At 41.6% G+C, this 20,958-nt stretch overlaps 1 pseudogene; it reads left to right on the top strand.

The window, feature by feature from the left end:
* Positions 1-1,316: 1,316 nt before the first annotated feature.
* LOC149454174 (uncharacterized) lies at positions 1,317-20,602 on the top strand (annotated as a pseudogene).
* The last annotated feature ends 356 nt before the right edge of the window (positions 20,603-20,958 follow it).

Consider the following 20,958-nt stretch of genomic DNA (forward strand, 5'->3'; position numbering starts at 1 on the left):
CCGACAATTTGTATTGGTGGCCTTCTATACAAATACCTGTAATGTCTGGATTTTTACGAACTTGACATAGAAACGGTTCAAGCTTAAGAGCAAAGAGAAGAGGAGAGAGGGGGCAACCCTGTCTAGTTCCATTAGTGATAGGGAAGGGGTTGGAGAGAACTCCATTAACCTTAACCTGAGCCGATGGCGTAAATACTAGAGATCCACCTCATCATAACTTCCCCCATTCCGATATGTCGAAGGGCTGCCAGAATAAACTGGCATTTCACCCGATCAAATGCTTTCTCTGCATTTGTACCAAGGGAACCGTAGGGAGTATCAGTCTGGTTGGCTACATGTATTAGGTTCATCACCTTTATAGTATTGTCACAAGCCTCTTTAGTTGGAATGAAACCCACTTGGTCCAAATCAACTAAGTATGGCAGAGGTTGTTGGAGGCGTAGAGCCAGAATTTTGGTGAAGCGCTTAAGATCAATATTCAATAACAAAATCGGTCTGTAGCTACTGCAAGAGGATGGGTCTTTGCCCTCTTTAGGTAAAACTGAAATATGGGCTTTCAAGGATTCCAAATGGAATGTTGCTGAGGATTCAAGAGCATTAAACATGGCCACCATATGCTGTCCCACGTTCAGGAGTAAGGTCTTATAATATTGCAAGGTGAAACCATCCGACCCTGACGCCTTGCCAGTTTTTGTAAGGCCCACTGCTAGTTAAAGTTCCTCCAAGGGAATGGGTGCTTCCAAATTTGCTCTGACTGGGGACAGAAGCCGAGGCAAACCCAAGAAAGAGATATAGTCATCCAGCTGAGTCTGCATCGGGGGAGGCACCTGTAAATTATACAAGGATGCCTAAAAATCCCCAAACGTCTAAACAATGTGTTTGGGCACAGAGGCCTTACCGCCATCTGGACATGAGATATATGGCACATAAGAAGCCATGTGTAGGTCTCTTACAGATCTGGCCATATGCCTGCTGCTTTTGTTACCCGATTCATAGAAAAGTTTCCTGCCAGCTTGTATGGCCGCCTTAGCCTCAAATCTTAAAGTAAATCCGAAGCCTGTCAGCGAAAAGACAGCAGATTGCTTTCCACAGTGTGGGAGGGAGAATGTTTGTAATTACTTTCCAATCGCTGAATGTCCCCAAAGACAGATGCGACTGTCTTCTCCTACTCCTATTTAATACGGGCACCATGTTTAATCAGTACACCTCGAATGACCTCCTTATGGGCTTTCCAGATCACCTTGGGATCACAATCTGGTGAGGCATTGGTCTGGAAGTAACTGTCCAGTTCCCTTACCACATCTGCTAGAACCTCCATGTCCTGCAACAAACTCTCATTTAACTTCCAAGTCACCATCCTGGAAGTGGGGGCATCTGTAAGCTAATATTTTAGGACTACTGGTGCATGGTCTGACCAAGTAAAATGTCCAATAGAGGTTGCGGAGATTGAATGCAAATGTCTGTGAGGAGTATACCTTATGCGGGGTGGAATAAATCGTATAATCTCTCCCTCCCGAGTGGGTCAGCCTCCAGACATCCACCAACTGATGTTTATGAAGGATTTATGAAATGCACTTAAGGAAGCCCATAGGAAGGGAAGAGGAGCTCAAAGGTGTCAATGAGGGTATAAGGGGGACATTAAAGTCCCGGCCAAAAATCAAATGGCCCTCTGCGAAATCCACAAGCTTGTCTAGAGCATTAAGATGAAAAAGATCTTGTTGGTTATTTGGAGCATAAAGTGTTGCCAAAGTCAACCTAACTCCGCCAATCTGTCCCTTAAGGAATAAGTAACGTCTGTTACCATCTACCAAGGTATCTGAACATGTCCAGGGAACTTTGCCAGAGAGTAAAATGGATACCCCCTTAGACCTGGCCTCTCTAATAGTCAAATAAGTCTGGGGATATAATCTGTTTCTGAAGAAGGGTAATCTGTCATCTCTAAAGTGAGTCTCTTGTATAAAGGCAATATCTGCACGTATTCAACATATGTCTTGTAAAAGCACCTGCCTCTTTTCAGGGACTTTAAGGCACCTAGCATTAAGAGAGACAACACACAGGTTATCCATCTCCACGGATTAGGTGAGAGAGAGGGGGGAAAGGAAGGAAGGGAGAGAGAGAGATTGAGAGATTAAAGTAGCAGGGTACCCCCCAAAAGGGACGGTATCCTCGTAGATACTAACTTAGAAAAAACTCTAAGAACACCCAACGCTCCACCTAGTGGAACCTAGGGTGTTAACCTAAGTGGAGAAGTGATCAAACACAGCCAGGCTGGGCGCTCCCAGTCAATCCAAAATCAACTCCACCACCAACTATAGGAAAAAATAACAACAATGATCATATAAACAAAACTCAACACACAATGGCATAGGTTAACAGTAGTACAATAAAGAACAACATAGAAGCAGCATATTTCAGCATATAAGAACTGGTAGAACTTACTGTGGACCATAAACCAGCATCCCAGCGGGGTCTTCCCCCACACAGGGATCCAGGAGCGCCAATCGTATCCCAGGCAAGACCGAAGTCACATGAGGGAGGGACAGCAAACCAAGGCCATCTGGTAATCCACACGAGACCCACCCGACAGTAAAACATAGTAAGGGGCCTACGCTCACAGGGCAGAGGCACACTGATCTCCCAGATGTTCCCGGAGGGCAGCCAGCAAGCTAGCCTGGAAAATAGTTAACAGAGCCTGAGGGGGTTACCCCCGACCAGCAACAAACATACAGGAGAGGGTGTACAAACCACAGGGAAAAGACAAGAGCCCCTATCCCCCGAGCGAGCCCCCAGTGTACCTCCCTAAGAGGTAGATCAGTGCGTCATGCCCCATCACGTGTATGTGTCAGACAGGTCTAGATAGTAGGCCCCCAAACAACATCTCCGAGGGGTGGAAGCCCCCCCCCCAAGTGAGAGAGGTGGCTCCCCCCCCGCCTATATGGAGGTAACATAACCAAAACAATGGCCCATGAATACGGTTCCATACAGTGAAACCCCTCAAGGCATATCAAAGCATAGTATTAATTGCCCCCCCAGGTACCACTTCCCAGGGGAGATAGTAAACATTGAGGAACCAAGCCTCTAAACCAAGGAGGGCTGTGTTTACCCGCACGGGGATGCACAGGTGTTCTCTGCATCCCTGTGTAGGCAGTCTTATTCACATCAACTGGGACTCAGCAGCTGCAAGAACAAATGTTTGGGATATGGTAGTAATATTTCACTTGTTCAAGCCACTTGCTACTGAAGTTCAATTTCTCTCTCTAGTATCTGAATTATGTGTTTGGAGTCCCTAAGTAAGTAAGTACCCATGTCACCATAGGCTGGAGAAGAGCATGCACCAAGTCCCTGAAGTCTCACAATGGGATTCAGTACTGGTGATCATCATTCTGCCCCTTATTGGAGTATCCTCTTTGTGGACTTTTGGGATATGGTAGTGAAGATAGGTCGCTGGAAAATCTGGAATTAATCTCTGGGCAAGCTTTTGATAAAGGACATCCTCTGCCACAGCCTCTCTTAGAATGACCACTAAGTCATCCTTATAACTAACAGGGGGTTCCCTCCATAACTTGTAATAGGTGCCTATGTCAGACAGCTGTCTGAGACCTGCCTTGTGACAGTCACAGGTGTTTAAGACTACCACACCACTACCTTATCAGCACTTTTTATGGTATTAGTAAAATTCTCTTGTAAGCAGCCCATCCATTAGTCATTTTTTTTTTTGTTCAACCAGTGGGTTGAACAACAACAACAAAAAATTACCCGATTCCCCCATTCACACATTCAAGGTGGATGGGGGAATCACACCCTGCCATCAGAATACACTGATCAGAGCACCAGACTATAGCTGGTGGCGCTGATCGATCAGGAAAAACCCAACTTCTGTACAAGCACTTTCCCCATACATGGATTGAAGTTAAGCTAGTCCCTACTGGCTTTAGTGTATTCAAAATCTCTCTGTCCTCTTTTATGATGTTCTGTCTATTTTTAGGGGTATTTGCCCTGATGTCTTCCACTTAGGATACCAAATCTCTTTTAACATATTTCTGAAAAAAAAAAATCAATTTTCGTTCCTCTGTCATTCACAGGGTAGAAATCAAATTTTGATTTGATAAACAGCTTGAAAATGAGGGGTTCTTTGATTTTCTGTGAAGTGCTCAAACCAAGATAAACCACCACAATCAACAGTACTTAAACTGTTAACTATTAGTTATACTATTATACTGTTATACTATTAACTTATAGTATAATAATATAATAAACAAAAGTCTTGAAAAATCTAAACTGTTGTTCATTATCGTTAACTGTTCACTAAAACATTCAAATTTGTGAGCTGTATCTACTACTGAATTCGTTGGTCTTGTGTTTACATAGTTACATAGTTAGTTTGGCTGAAAAAAGACAAAAGTCCATCCAGTTCAACCATTAAAAAAAAAAAAAAGTTATAATCCTATACCTACAGTTGATCCAGAGGAAGGCAAAAAAACCCAGCAAAGCATGATCCAAATTGCTGCTGCAGGGAAAAAAATTCCTTCCTGATCCCCTGAAGAAATCAGATATTCCCTGGATCAACTTTCCTATAAATGTTAGTATCCAATTATATTCTGTGTATCTAAGAAATAATCCAGGCCTTTTTTAAAGCAATCCACTGAGCTGGCCAGAACCCACTCTTTAGGGAGTCTATTCCACATTTTCACAGCTCTCACTGTGAAGAAACCTTTCCGTGTTTGGAGATTAAATTTCTTTCCCTCCAGACATAAAGAGTGCCTCCTTGTCCTCTGCGATGACCTCAGGGTGAATAGCTCTACACCGAGTTCACTATATGAACCACTGATGTATTTATACATGTTGATCATATCCCCCCTTAATCTCCTCTTCTCAAGAGAGAATAAATTCAGTTCCTCTAATCATTCCTCATAGCTGATCTCCTCCATGCCTCGTATCAGTTTGGTTGCCCTTCTCTGTACTTTCTCCAGTTCCCCAATGTTCTTTTTGTGAATTGGTGCCCAAAACTGAACTGCATATTCCAGATGAGGTCTTACTAATGATTTGTACAGGGGTAAAATGATATCTCTCTCTGGAGTCTATACCTCTTTTAATACAAGAGAGGATTTTGCTCACTTTAGAAGCCGCAGCTTGGCATTGCATGCCATTATTAAGCTTGTGATCTACCAGAACCCCCAGATCCTTCTCCACTATTGATTCCCCCAGTTGTACTCCCCCTAGTATGTATGATGCTTGCATATTCTTAGCCTCCAAGTGCATAACCTTACATTTATCAACATTAAACCTCATTTGCCACATAATTGCCCAATTAAACAGTGCATTGAGGTCAGCTTGTAAATTGAAGACATCCGGTAAGGACATTATTCCACTGCACAGCTTGGTGTCATCTGCAAAGACTGAAATGGGATTTTTAATCCCAAACCCTATATCATTTGTATTATGTTCTAATAATGTTTCCTGTAAGTTAACGTTCTAGAAAAATTATTAACATCCACTAATGATTAAAGTGTTGCTAAACCCAGGACCCTGCATTCGCTATATCTGGTCTCCCACAGTACACAGAACATGGAAATGCAATTATTGTAGTAAATATAAACTGCTAAATGCCTTTTCTCATCAGCAGTATATAGCAGTCTTGTGACTTCTATCAGTGTCCAGCAAGAGCACTGGTTAAAGCTTGTAGGAGTTTTCAATCTCCCCTGGTTGTCCTATGAGGCTGCAGGACCCCTGACCTTCTGTCTGGACAGCGCTGATTGGCCCCGTGCTGATCACATGCACCCTCCAAAAAAAAACCTCTCTAGCAATACACACCAAATGGAGCATGTGCAGTTTGCCCCAAGGCTCTGTTCTATCAGGAGATGAAATGGGGACAGTAGAAGAAGGGGAGATCAGAGAAGACAGGATTAAATGTTCTTTTTACACAATGTGGAGGATTAACCCCTTTAGGTTCCACAATGAGTATAACAAACATGCTTTACTGCATATAGAGACTGATTTTACTGTTGTGAGTTTAGTAACACTTTAGCTCATAATCAGAAAAAAGTAATACATGTGTGGTGTGTGAAAAATATGTAATCGTCTTCGGCCTCTTGCACACTTCTGCCTAAAATGCAATGTTTTCAAGCATATAGGATTTTTCATTTACTGATGTAAATACAGATCACTGTTTTCAATGTGCCTGTACACACAAGCTCATAAATTTACGCTGCATATAGATCAGTAAAAAATGTATCTAAAAATCTGAGTTGCTGGTCAGTATTTTTACATGTATATGCAAATATGCGCATATGCTACACTTTCTGCATTAAAATAAAGCTAGAAGAATTTTTCCGCGTGTACATGTACAGTACATGCAAATATGCACAAATACACATAAATCCGCGATAAGGGATATACAGCCCATCCTGGCATTTTTTCTGCCTAGAATGTCTTATGTTCATACATCAATACAGTGTTCAAGAGGCCTTTTTCTTCTTTCTCCCATCTTTCAATCTTTTCCTTTTTTATATTCTTTGTGTGTATTTCTGGGATTTGGACTTTTCTGAAACTTCCTAAACCCCTTCCTCTTTTAGAAGGTATCCACCATTTTTCTTTTTCTATCTCTCATGCTCATCCCTTTCCACAGTCTATAGGAATCTGCTTGTTTTAAGCAGGGACAGAGCCATAGTGTGACAATGTTGTATACAAAAAAAAAATTAAATAAGTGATATATATCAATGTATTTTGAATGTGCCACTATATCTGCAAAATACGCTCGTTCCTAACCCCAGAAACTACTAAACAACTCATTCACTCCCTTGTTATCTCACGACTCGATTACTGTAACTCCCTCCTCACCGGCTTACCTCATCACAAGCTATCCCCGCTTCAGTCTATCCTGAACTCTGCGGCCAGACTCATCCACCTTACCAACCGCTCTGTATCCGCCACCCCCCTCTGTCATTCTCTCCACTGGCTTCCGATTGCCCAACGCATAAAATTCAGATTACTAACACTGACGTACAAAGCTATTCATAATACTGCCCCAAACTACCTCACCGACCGGATATCCAAATACCACCCAACACGTACTCTTCGCTCCTCACAAGACCTCCTACTCTCTAGCTCCCTGGTCTCCTCCTCCCATGCCCAACTCCAGGACTTCTCCAGGGCTCCCCCCATCCTCTGGAACTCACTACCCCAATCTATCAGACTGTCACCTACCCTCCTCACCTTTAGGTGCACCCTGAAAACCCATCTCTTCAGGGAAGCCTACCCTGCCCTCACCTAACTGCTGATCTCCTCCACTCCTCCTACTACTCCATCCCCCACAGCCATTTCCTCCTGTACCACTATCCCCTCCCTCCTAGATTGTAAGCTCCAAAGAGCAGGGCCCTTAAACCCCTCGTGTATTGTATTTTTACTGTATTGTCTCATGTACTGTCTCCCACTCTAATGTACAGCGCTGAGCAAACGTTTTGGCGCTATATAAATACTGTATTATAATAATAATAATAATAATATCTGTCCTGTTGGACAGCAGGCACTATTAGCAATATCAATTAATATGGTTATTTACATGGGGTAGAATCCTCCCTCCCTCTTTCAATAAAGGCAACTACTCTAGCATCTGAAATAATTAGTCAAAGTGGTGCCCATATGTGGATTGAAACAATGCTAGCCAGCTGTATAAATCTGAACCTTTTAATGTCCCAAAGAATTCCACCTCCACTTAGTACTCCCAGGGCCGGTGCTTCTACTGGGCAAACTAGGCAGCCCCCCAGGGCGCATTGCCACCTAGGGGCGACTGGGCACAGCACAGGCAGGCACTCTCTCTTTGTGGGACACCGCCACGTCATGAATGATCCTTCAGCTGAGAGAAGGGGCAGCAGAGGGGAAGAAGAAAGAAGAGAGGCAGATGCCAGGTGCCTGAGGCCAGTTTAGCAGTGTTCCTCTCAGACTCAGTCCCTTACTGCAAGCCGGCTGGTGGCTGCTGATCACTGTGGCGTTCCATCCCTTCTCTTCCCATTCATCAGCGAAGGCAGATCTGTGCCTGCGGAGAAAGGTAATGTCTGACTCTGATGTCTCGTGTCTGTATGAGTGTGACCCGGCCAGCCATCCATCACATGCAATGTGTCAGTGAGTGATGACATCATCACGATCCCACAGCTTTCTCTTCTGGTGCCTGCTGATCTGTGTCAGTGTTGGTGGTGGTGTGTTGTGTCGGATCTGTCACTGTGTGGGATCGCTTATTTCAGGTGTTCTCTCTGTGTGTGTGGGCTGGGCTGCCTGCTATCACAGCGCTTTATCTCCTCCCCATTGCCTGGGGAATTCCAACCTGGGATCTATCAGAGTGTGGATTCAATACTCCTCCACTCACTGCAACTGTCACCTTGCCACTGCCAGCCACAGATACATCCCGTTCAAGACAAGGATTTTGTCTTTAACCGCCTCCCACCCGCCATAAAAGGAAATGATGGGCGCAAGGTGGTTGTCTCATTCAGGGAGGACATCATAGGACGTCCTCCCATTCTAACCGTGCGTGTACGGCTCCGAGAGCGCGCAGCGCGACAATCGGTGGTGCGCTGTGTCCCTCAGACACAGTGGATCACCGATCGATGGAAAGAGCCAAAGATTTTGGCTCGGTCATGTGATCAGCTGTGTCCAATCACAGCTGATTGCATGTAAATAGGGAAATGCTAGTTATCGGCATTTCTCTCCTCCTTGCACGAGAGGAGAGGAGAGTCGGTAATCAGCATTCCTCAGAGGGGACATGATCAGTGTGCCCTGATGATCAGTGTAGCCGCAGCAGTTCCACCTGTCAGTGTCCATCAATGCCAGCTGTCAGTGCTCATTATTGCCACCTGTCAGTGCCCATCAGTGCTGCCTATCAGTACCCGTCAGTGCCGACTATCTGTGCCAGTCAGTGCCACCTAACAGTGCCAACCAGTGCTACCTATCAGTGCCATATATGAGTGCTGCCTTTCAGTGCCCATCAGTGATGCCTGCCAATACCCATCAGTGCCACCTACCAGTGCCTCCTCATCAGTGCCCATCAGTGCAGCCTATCAGTGTCCATCAGTGCAGCCTCATTAGCGCACATCAGTGAAGGAGAAAAATCACTTATTTACAACATTTTATAACAAAAACTTTTTTTTTTTTTAATTTCAGTTGTTTTTGGTTTGTTTAGCAAAAAATAAAAAACCCAGAGGTGATTAAATACCACCCAAAGAAAGCTCTATCTGTCTCAAAAAAAAAAAAAAAATTTCTTATGGGTACAGTGTTGCATGACCGCGCAATTGTCATTCAAAGTGTGACAGTGCTGAAAGCTGAAAATTGGCCTGGGCAGGAAGGGGGTATAAGTGGCCTGTAGGCAAGTTGTTAATATTGGTGGTGCTGGTGGCATCTTATTTACCAGTTTCATGTTTTGTTGATGTAATATTTTTTACTGTTTTTAAAACTTTTTCAATTTTTATCTATTTTTTTGGGGGAGGGGGGGCAAGTAGCTGGTCTTGCCTAGAGCACAAAATAGTCTAGCACTGGCCCTGAGTACTTCTATGTGACAAGAACAATAAAACCAGAGTGACAGTCCACAGATGACATTGTAAATTAAAGTGGAACTTCACTCTCTCCATCAATTGACTATTTTTACTTCTTATGCTGCTAGCATTAGTAAACAGATAGGAAGGTATGTTATTTTTACATATTTTAAACTTTTTTTTATCTATTTCTTCCTTTACTTCCTGGTTCCAATGCCTAGGCAAATGATGGCATACATCTCAGGAGTCTTTGGCAGGGGAGGAGGAATTTTCTCTCTAAGCACACCCTCTGTCTGCATGCCTGGGCAAAGGGAAGATGGATTCCAGGAACTAAATGCTACATGAATCATCTGCCCTTACTCAAAATGGTCAAGGCAAGAAATTCTAGGGCTTGCTTTTCAAAGTGATTTCTCAGCAAAATAAAGCAGAGACAAGGATGGATCAGGGAGTTTGCTTTGAATACAAATTATGTAAATAGTGTGTTTGTTTTGTGGTGTCCAGATAGAGTGTAGATCCACTTTAACTAGCGTAGCTTAACCACTTGCCTACCGGACCAATTCTGACATTTCTGTCATACATGTAAAAATCTGCATTTTTTGCTTGAAAATTATTCAGAACCCTCAAACATTATTTATATTTTTAAGCAGATACCCTTGAGAATAAAATAGTGGTTATTTAGTGAAAACAAACACAATATACCATCCAATGTTTTGTAAAATATAAAATATTACATTATACCAAGTAAATAGATACCAAACATATCTCGCTTTAGAATTTTGCATGCCCATGGAATGGTAAGAAACTATGATACATTAAATTGTCTATAGGCAACACTTTAAAAGCCTTTACAGGTTACCAGTTTAGAGTTACATAGGAGGTCTGGCCCTGGAATTATTGCTCTCGCTGTGATGTTTTTGGTGATACATCACATGTGTAGTGCAATCGCTGTTTACATATGAAGCACCAGGTACCACATCCCTTGCTATGAAAATTTTAAGAAAACACTTAAAGTTACCATGTACAGACACAGGAGAGGTAAAAAGACCCGCAGGACAGGTCACACAGAAGAGAAGTCCACCCTGCCATTTCTTCCACCCTCCTCCCTGCCATGAGTTCAGCGGTGACGGCGACAAGTACATTCAGAAGAGGATTGCACTCTGCCATTCCTCCTGCCCTGCACACTATCGAGTTAAGGGGAGGGCTTTGATGTCAGAGGGGGGAGCTGTGATTTGGGGGGCTGTGAAGTGAGGTGGGCTGTAAAATAAGGGGCCGTGAGGGGGGAGCTGTGATGTGGGGGCAGTGAGAGGAGGGAGCTGTGAAATGGGGTGTAATTGTGGGGGGGCTGTAATACTGGGGGCTGTGATGATGAGCATCGAATTTTCAGAAGAATAAATACTAACAACTTAGGAGATAACAAGTGCCAAAAATGACAACTATGATCCTAAAAATCCACCAAAACAAACAGGCATATTAAATGGAGATGAATCATTAAACCTATAGTACATCAAATTGGTCTTCTATTTCAATGTTACACTTCCCAAGGGGCTCCAGCAAGAGGCCCACAAAACTGGCAGCATTTATACCCCTTCTACCCACGCCGGCATCTGATGGTAGGATGCTGATGTCATTCACTGCCACTGCGCATGGTCACTCCAATCATCCCCCGCTCCCAACTGCCAGATGAGTGAGCACCAGGCAGCCATATACTAGCCACCAGCCGCCAAGCAATGACAGAAAACATCCACAATGTATCAGAGTCCCCCCAGTCGGCGGAGCAAAACAGAGCACACCACTATGCATATAAAGCCCCCCCCCTCCCCGGTTAGAAGGAGCAAACACCACACCAGTCAACTTCCCCATCCCTCCCACCACCCTCCCCACACAATGCACTAATGGAGCAATAGTGTACGGAAAGGACAGGGGAAAGGAAGACAGTTAGACTGGCACAAGCAGTGGTGGACCATAGGTGCATAGCAGGTGCACAGAGGGTCAGGATGAACCCAAATACCTCATAGCACATCTCACTGTGCCCTGGGTGTCTGTATGGGCATAACTTCACTAGCCTTAAAAATGACAACCCAGGGACAAAAGAAAAAAATCCTCACACACTTAATAGACATATTGTTGTATAACCACAAAGTGATGGAAGACAACTCTATTACAGATAAAACATTTGAAATTTTACAAATCAATATAAATACAAAAACAGCATTTGAAAAATAACAAAAATAAATACGACCAATTGTCAAAAATATAAAAAAATATGTAAACCCTAACATTTCATATTCCTGATATGTGCCTGCTGTACCATGTACTTGTATGAAAAAGTATCCTGTTCTCTTTGTATTGCTTCCTTTATGTGACATCCCTGGTTTTCCTGCCAGTCACTCTGCTTCAAAGACTGATCACAGTAGACATGAGAGCACCGCATGGTCAGTTCTCTAGCTGTGCTGGAGACTCAGTATGCTCTCCTCCAATGATCAAACTTGTACTGACACACGCCCTCCTGAACAGCCATTCACTGGAAAGACCACTGTACTGTAGTTTCTCCACCCTCACCTCTCTATGCAGCTCAGAACAGAGAGTATGTGATCACTTATAAGAAAAGGGGAAAAACTATTTATAATGTTTTTAATATCTATACACAAATGTTTTATCTTTGATTTCTATTTTAAACTGCATGGGTTGTTTTACATGGTGAGGGTTTACATGTACACTTTATTAGTTACACTTTGCTAGTAAAGGGTTGGACCTCCTTTTGCCTTCAGAACTGCCTTAATTCTTTGTGGCATAGATTCAACAAGGTATTGGAAACATTACTCAGAAATATTGGTCCATATTGGCATGATAACATCACGCTGCAGATTTTTTGGCTGCACATCCATGATGCAAATCTCCCTTTCCACCACATCCCAAAGGTGTTCTATTGGTTTGAGATCTGGTGACGGTGGAAGCCATTGGAGTACAGTGAGCTCATTGTCATGTTCAAGAAATCAGTTTGAGATGATTTGAGCTTTGTGACATGGTGCATTATCCTGCTGGAAGTAGCCATCAGAAGATGGGTACACTGTAGTCATAAAGGGATGGACATGGTCAGCAAAAATACTCGCATAAGCTGTGGCATTTAAACGATGCTCAGTTGGTACTAAGGGGCCTAAAGTGTGCTAAGAAAATATCCCCCACACCATTACACCACCACCACCACCAGCCTGAACCGTTGATACAAGGAAGGATGGATCCATGCTTTAATGTTGTTTGCACCAAATTCTGACTCTACCATCTGAATGTTGCAGCTGAAATCGAGCCTCATCAGACCAGGCAACGTTTTTCTAATCTTTTATTGTTCAATTTTGGTGAGCCTGTGTGAATTGTAGCCTAAGTTTACAGTTCTTAGCTGACAGAAGTGGCACCCGGTGTGGTCTTCTACTGCTGTAGCCTATCTGCTTCAAGGTTCAATGTTGTGTGTCCAGAGATGGCATTCTGCTTATCTTGGTTGTGGCGATTGGTTATTTGAGTTACTGTTGCCTTTCTGTCATCTCAAACCAGTTTGCCCATTCTCCTCTGACCTCTGCTATCAACAAGGCATTTTCATCCACACAACTGCCACTCACTGGATATTTTCTCTTTTTTAGACCATTCCCTGTAAACTCTAGAGATGGTTGTGTGTGAAATTCCCAGTAGATCAGCAGTTTTTGAAATACTCAGACCAGCTCGTCTGGCACCAACAACCATTCCACGTTCAAAGTCATTTAAATACCATTTCTTCCCCATTCTGATGCTCGGTTTGAACTTCAGCTAGTCCTCTTCACCTAGTGTAGATGCCTAAATGCATTGATTTGCTGCCATGTGATTGGCTGATTAGCAATTTGTGTTACCAAGCAACTGAACAGGTGTACCTAATAAAAAGGCCGTAGAGTGTATAGTGAATGTATGGACTTATGATGGATATTATTGAAGAAATACTTTTTTGAACACTTTTTTATTATTTTGCATATTTTATTTTGCACATTTTATTATGATTTTTTTTTCTTTACATTTTACGTCACAGATGTTGCTACTTATTTGGACCCATTAAAGAGCACTTATATTGAATCTGAGTATAATATGTTGCACTACCAGAGAGTATATTTTTTATTTTATTCTTGTTTGTATTGAATTTTCTATTTTTTGGTGGCAGCAAGTTTATTTAACACAGTGGTGTATACAGTATATTCTCCAAAGTGTGGGGTACTATGAAAGTTTTTTCTTCTGATTGCATGGTCACTTTAGAAATTTACAGAAAATGTTCCTTTAGTGCCAATTAATGCTACATAGGCAAAGCATTGCATGACAAAAGCACAGTACCAAGAAAGAAAAAAGGTGAGTTGCCTGTGAGTTCAAGGCTGCCCCGTCCCTGCAAAGTTAAGCAAGAAGTATAGATCTCCCCCTGGGACTTTGTTTATGCCAAAAGGATAACAGCCATAAAAGTATAGATAAAAGATCACATTTTATTATACAAAATATAAAAAAAATGTTTTGGATAAAAACAAGCAAATTGAACGCTTTTCACAATCTACATGTAGTGCATCAATGCATGTCAAGAGAAATTCTTCTAAACCACAGAATTCCCAATGGGTTTCGATTATCAAGTAGTCTTCATCAGGGGAAAAATGGTGAAGGTGCCTAAACAAGCAAATATACAGTATATAGAGCTATATAGCAAAATCATTTTTCAAGTAAAACATTGATTTTTCGACCTTCAGTTTTTGATATATATCACCTACATTAGTTACCTGAGTAAGAAGGTACAGAGTATTTTGTGCTTTAAAAATTTGCCCTGGAGGACCCTCACTTCCACAGCAACCTGGCCTAAGACCCATAAGGAGCTGAAATGGATCATAACAGCCAGCCAATGGGGCCAGCACCCACGACAAGGTCTACACAAAAAGAGGGGGGAAGTATTCAAAGAATAAGCACTCAAGTCTTATGGTAAATAAAAAACATTTGGCACTGATAGGTGAGGACAAGATAAATATATCTAACCATGTCTTTAATGTCTCGCAGAACACAACAGGAACAAAAAAAAGATCAATCACAAAAATCAGACATTGGAGGAACCCTGAACTAGGTGCCATTGTAGGCGTTCGAGCTGCCCTCGTTAGCCCATACACGTATGTGGCCAATTTACAGTTGCAAGAAAAAGTATGTGAACCCCTTGGGATTACGTGGAGTTTTGCATGAATTGGGCATAAAATGTGCTCTGAACGTCATCTAAGTCACAACAATAGAAAAACACAGTCTGCTGAACATAATACTACACAAACATTAGATGTTGCCATGGTTTAATTGCACATAACATGTAAACATTCACAGTGCAGGGAGGAAAAAGTATGTGAGGCCCTAGCTTAATGACTTCTCCCAGAGCTAATTGGAGCCAGGAGTGAGCCAACCTTGACTCCAATCAGTGTGATGATATTGGATGTGTTGCTGACAGCTATCCTGCCCTTAAAAAACACACACCTGTTTTGGGTTTACTGGTTTCAAGAAGCACTGTCTGATGTGAATCATGCCTTGTGGAAAAGAAGACCTACGATCATGAATTGTTGACTTGCATGAAGCTGGAAAGGGTTACAAAAGTATCTCCAAAAGCCTTGATGTTCATGTGTCCATGGTAAGACAGACTGTCTACAAATGGAGAAAGTTTAGCACTGTTGCTACTCTCCCTAGGCGTGGTCGTCCTGTAAAAATGACTGCAAGAGCACAGCGCAGAATGCTGCATGAGGTAAAGAAGAATCCCAGAGTGTCAGCTCGAGACCTACAGAAATCTCTGGCACATGCTAATATTTTTGTTGACACATCTACAATAAGGAAAACATTAAACAAGAATGGAGTACATGGGAGGACACCACGAAGGAAGCCATTTCTGTCCAAAAAGAATATTGCAGCACATTTGAAGTTTGCAAAAGCGCACCTGGATGTTCCACAGCACTACTGGCAAAATATACTGTGGACAGATGAAACCAAGATTGAGTTGTTTGGGAAGAACACACAACACTATGTGTGGAGAAAAAAAGGCACAGCACACCAACATCAAAACCTCATCCCCACTGTAAAACATGGCGGAGGGAGCATCATGGTTTGGGGCTGCTTTGCTGCCTCAGGGCCTGGACGGATTGTTGTCATTGACGGGAAAATGAATTCCAGAGTTTATCAAGACATTTTGCAGGAAAACGTACGACCATCTGTCCGCCAACTGAAGCTCCGCAGAGGATGGGTGATGCAACAGGACAATGACCCAAAGCATACAAGTAATTCAACAAAACAATGGCTGCAACAATGGCTGCAACAGCACAGAATACGCCTTCTGGAGTGGCCCAGTCAGAGTCCTGACCTCAACCCGATTAAAATGCTGTGGCATGACCTTAAGAGAGCGATTCACACCAGACATCCCAAGAATATTGCTACACTGAAACAGTTTTGTGAAGAGGAGTGGTCCAAAATTACTCCAGATCATTGTGCAGGTCTGATCTGCAACTACAGGAAACGTTTGGTTGAGGTTATTGCTGCAAAGGAGGGTCAACCAGTTATAAAGTCCAAAGGTTCACATACGTTTTCCTCCCTGCACTGTGAATGTTTACATGTTATGTGCAATTAAACCATGGCAACATCTAATGTTTGTGTAGTATTACGTTCAGCAGACTGTGTTCTTCTATTGTTGTGACTTAGATGACGTTCTGAGCACATTTTATGCCCAATTCATGCAAAACTCCATGTAATCCCAAGGGGTACACATACTTTTTCTTGCAACTGTACATTGGCCACTTCCAGGACCAACTTCTCTTGGCAGCACTTTCTGCCTACACTCTGGTCTCGCTATGTAAAAGCCACAAATGCAGGTAATTCGGCAACAGCTCTTGTCACACCTTAAAGACCTATTTTCTCTTTTTTTTCTATTGATATATTTTTTCATTTTCTTTGTTACTTAGATTCAACATCTCCTGCCAGCTTTTTGTGGTGGACCTATTCTTTTTCCCTGCTGTCCTCTACGAGACCTTAAAGACACAGTTAGATATATGTATCTTGTCATCACCTATTAGTGCCAAATGTTTTTTATTTACCATCAGCCTTGAGTGCTTATTCTGTGAATACTTCCCCCCTCTTTTTGTGCAGGCCTTATAGTGGCTGTTAGCCCCTTTGGCCATCTCAGCTTCTTGTGGGTCTTAGGTCAGATTGCTGTGAAAGTGAGTATCCTCCAGGGCACATTTTTAAAGCACAAAATACTCTGTACCTTTACCTCTGGTAACTCATTTAAGTGATATTGATCTTTCTACCTTCAGTTTTTGATATGTTTTGCTTGAAGAATGTATTTTGCTATATATATCTCTATGTATCTTTGCTTGTTTAGACATCTTCACCACTTTCCCCAATGAAGATTACTTGATAATCGAATCGAGTTAGACATTCTGTGGTTTACAAGTATTTTGATTGACATGCATTGATGCTCTTGATGTATACTACTGTGAAAGGCGTTAAATTTGCATGTATAGAGACCAGAGTTTTATCCAAAAAAAAATATATATATACTTTTTTATAATAAAATTTGATCTTTTAGCTATACATTTATGGTTGTTATCATTTTCGCTGCAACAAAGTCCCATGGGAGATCTATACTTCATGCTTAACACGTAGTACCATGTGTTTCTGTAAATTCCCTTTTCTTTTAAAGTTTTACTTAGTATAACCTTTTTTATAAACCACATCTAACAATAATTATAGCAACCCACCCAAAAGAACATTGTATTCTGGCATTTGTCATTTGGGGTGACCATTATTACAAGCTCTAGAATTATATATGTGCCTAGCTCTATGTATACAGTATAATGCATAAGTTGTAACTGTATTTTAAAGATAAGTGCTTTACAAACAGAAAATTTACATTAATTCTTTTTACAACCCCTTCTATCCATTTTCTGAATATTATCTCTCTGTATTTCTGTCTGTCTGTAGGTCAGATACTACGAGATAACAGCTTTGCTCTTTAACATTTGGCAGCTTGGCAGATAGGAGGTGTGGGTATTATGTCCAGAAAAGGTCCTCAAAAGGTCAGTTTCATATGGTAGACAAATGATTGTATACTGCTCAGCATCTTGTCTAGGAACCATATGAATCAGTTCTCCGGGGGAAATCCTTGCAAAGTTCTGCTCTTCCAACAATAAAAATAATGTTCACTATAAGAAGGAATGCTTTATAGTGGATGCAGAAAACAGTATTGGTTATCTATAAATCAATTTATTAGATCAATATATGGGAAGAGCCTAATGCACAAACATTGAATGTTCGTAAAACTTACCATATATGTCTAAAATGAATGGGCGTAGCCTCTAAATTATGTACATTGCAATGAGGGCATAATCTGTAGCAAAATTATGTGAATAATAAGAACATCTATTATATTCTGTACACGGTCTAATTTTAATTGCTGCTCTTAAAAATTGCAGTTTATCAGAGTACTATACGGACATGCCAGATGGGTATGACATTAAATTTATTGTAATTACAACAAATGTTACTGCAACCATGGATCTCAAGTTGAATAATAGGAATTCCAACTTTATAGGAAATAGCTCTGAATTCAACCATGATCAGGAAATGTGTGAATGAGAAATTTCAGTAACTACCAAAAAACAACAGAAAATGACCCAATGGATGAATGTGCAGAGAATGATCAACAATCTGATCATGTACTGCTTCATAAACGTGCACCAGTAAAACCAGAGCAATTATTCCATATTGGTGCAATCTTTAGTGGAGTTGTACATTCCAAATTTAAAAAAAAATGTCTTTCAGTTTAGAAGATCTATTTTTTTTTATTTGAATTTCTGTTGCATTCATGCATCTGCATACATTGAAAATAATTTATATTATGGGTATCGAAAATAATCACCCACCTTTAAAATAAAATGTTGTTGCTTTACAGCCTGAAATGAAGACAGACACATTTTTTGTTTTATTCACCTGTATTTACTCAGTGCAACTTATAAAATCCAAGTGAAAGATATAACACCGTCAAAGAACAAAAAAAAATTAAAAAAACAGAATCACTCACAGAGTTAGAAAAGGATCACCCTCTTGTGGCAGTATTTTGTTGAACCACCTTTTGCTTTAATTACTGCCTTTAGTCTGCTGGGATATGTCTCTACTAAGTTTGCAGCATTTGCCCACTCTTCTTTGCAAAACTGCTCAAGTTCAGTTAAATTTGATAGTAACCGTTTGTGGACTGCAGTCTTCAAGTCATTCCACAGATCTTCAATGAGGTTTAAGTCTGGACTCTAACTAGGCCATGCAAGGACATTCACCTTTTTCTCCTTCAACCACTGTGTGGCCATTTTTGCTATGTGCTTTGGGTCATTGTCATGTTGGAAGGTAAACCTTCTTCCCATTGACAACTTTCTAGCCGAGAACAGCAGATTTTCCTCAAGAATTTGACAGTATTTTGCTTCCACTTTTCCTTCTATTCTGACAAGTGCTCCAGTTCCTGCTGAAGAGAGAGACCCCCATACCAAGATATTACCACCTCCATGCTTGAGTGTAGGAATTTGAATGGTGAACTGTATTGGATTTCCACCAGACATGTCGTTTAGTGTTGAGGCCAAATAATTCAATTTTAGTCTCATCTGAACATAACACCTTTTTCCATGTGGCCGCAGAATCTTCAAGATGCGTTTTGGCAAAGCTTAGTCATGACTGCATGTGACCTTTGTTGAGGAGAGGCTTTTTTCTTGCAACCATCCATACAAGTCAAATTTGTGATATTGTCACATGCACACAATGACCACTCTTTGTCATAAATTCCTGTAAATGCTTAAGGGCTTGTTCACACTTGACTAAATTTCTAACTCTTTACAAATGCTCGCATGGTGTTAGTATGGGCTTTAGACGGGCATTAGTGGGCTTTAGTATGGGCTTTTTGCAAGCATTAAAAATGCTCCCCAAAAGCCCTATGTGTGGTATTGACACGTTTTACAAGCGTTTTGCAAGCATTAAAAATGCTCCACAAATCCCTCTCTTTTTTTTCTTTTTTTTTTTGTAGGAAGTAACATTAAAGTGACATAAGAGGAAATAAGCAATTTGAGGCGTGGCTTGTCATGGGGAATGTTTCCTGTGCATTCTCCATCAGGAAGGCGGCAGCATGGATTCCTTTACCATGCTTTATCTCATGTTTGGTTTCCTGCAGATAATGCTCAAGTATGGCTGCGCAGAGGAAGAGGAGAAGGGTATCCAGGCGCTATTGGGTACATCCAGTTGTCTCTCAGAGATATTCTAAAGGGCACTTTCGTGCCGTATATCATGATTTACGCACCTACCCTCAGAAGTTTTACAACTATGCCTGCATAAGAATCACATCCTTTGATGCACTGCTGGAGATTCTTAGACCCTGGTTGATCTGCAGCAGAACAAAACTGAGCCTTCCAGTGGCTCCAGAAGAACGTCTATCAGTCACGCTGTGGTAAGTAATCCAAGGTGGCAAATGTATGCCACAGTTCTGTACACATTGCTGTATTTTCTGCCATGCACAAGAATACTGTGTAATGTATCAAAAGTGGACAAGCCAGAATTACTAGCAGCTGTGTTTGACAAACAATCAGCAGTACTGAGCAACCTAATGTTTGACTATATACAGCTGCTAGTTTTTATTCCCCACAAACACAAATACACACACTGAATTTTCTACTTTATATATGCTAAAAACATAAAGGAATTAAATAACTAATGACGTGTATTTTTAACAGATTTTTGGCAACTGGAGAATCCTTCTCTTCCTTCCACATCCATTACCTTCTGGTCAAAGCCACAATCCACAACATATTTCATGAGACATGTGATGCAATATGGAATGTACTAAAGGGAATCGTAATGCCAGAACCAACAGAGGATCGATGGTTGGAAATCAGCATTGAATTCAATAAAAACAGCAACTTTCCTCATTGCATTGGAGCAGTAAATGTTAAACACATGTGTATTCAATGCCCCCAAACATTGGCTCCAAGTATTTCAACTATAAAAAGTCTTTCTCTACAGTCCTGATGGCTATTGCTGATAGCTAGATTTGAGCGAAGTATTCAAAAATTCGATTCGGTCGATTCGGCGAATTCGAGGAATAAATTTGATTCGATGCGAATATATTCGCTGCGAATTTAACTTATAAAAAGGGTTTCTAGGCTTCAGAGAGCCTTTATATTAGTGCAGAACACTGTACCTTTAATTTAAATGCCCTTGGAGTCTGCTGGGGAAGAGAAATAATACTGTCAGTCAGCATGACATGCAGATGAGTGCCGTCGATCTTAGAATCACCGCACACTTCACTCATTTGGGCAGTCACGGGGCCAAAACCAGAGTGTGGAGCCACAGTGTGGCGGTGGAGGCAGCAGCAATGGGAGGCCATACAGCACCCTATGACAAA

The sequence above is a fragment of the Staurois parvus genome, unplaced genomic scaffold (assembly GCF_062004578.1).
Source record: "Staurois parvus isolate SC_StPar_1 unplaced genomic scaffold, SC_StPar_1.0 ptg000436l, whole genome shotgun sequence".
In the NCBI taxonomy this organism is placed as follows: Eukaryota; Metazoa; Chordata; class Amphibia; order Anura; family Ranidae; genus Staurois; species Staurois parvus.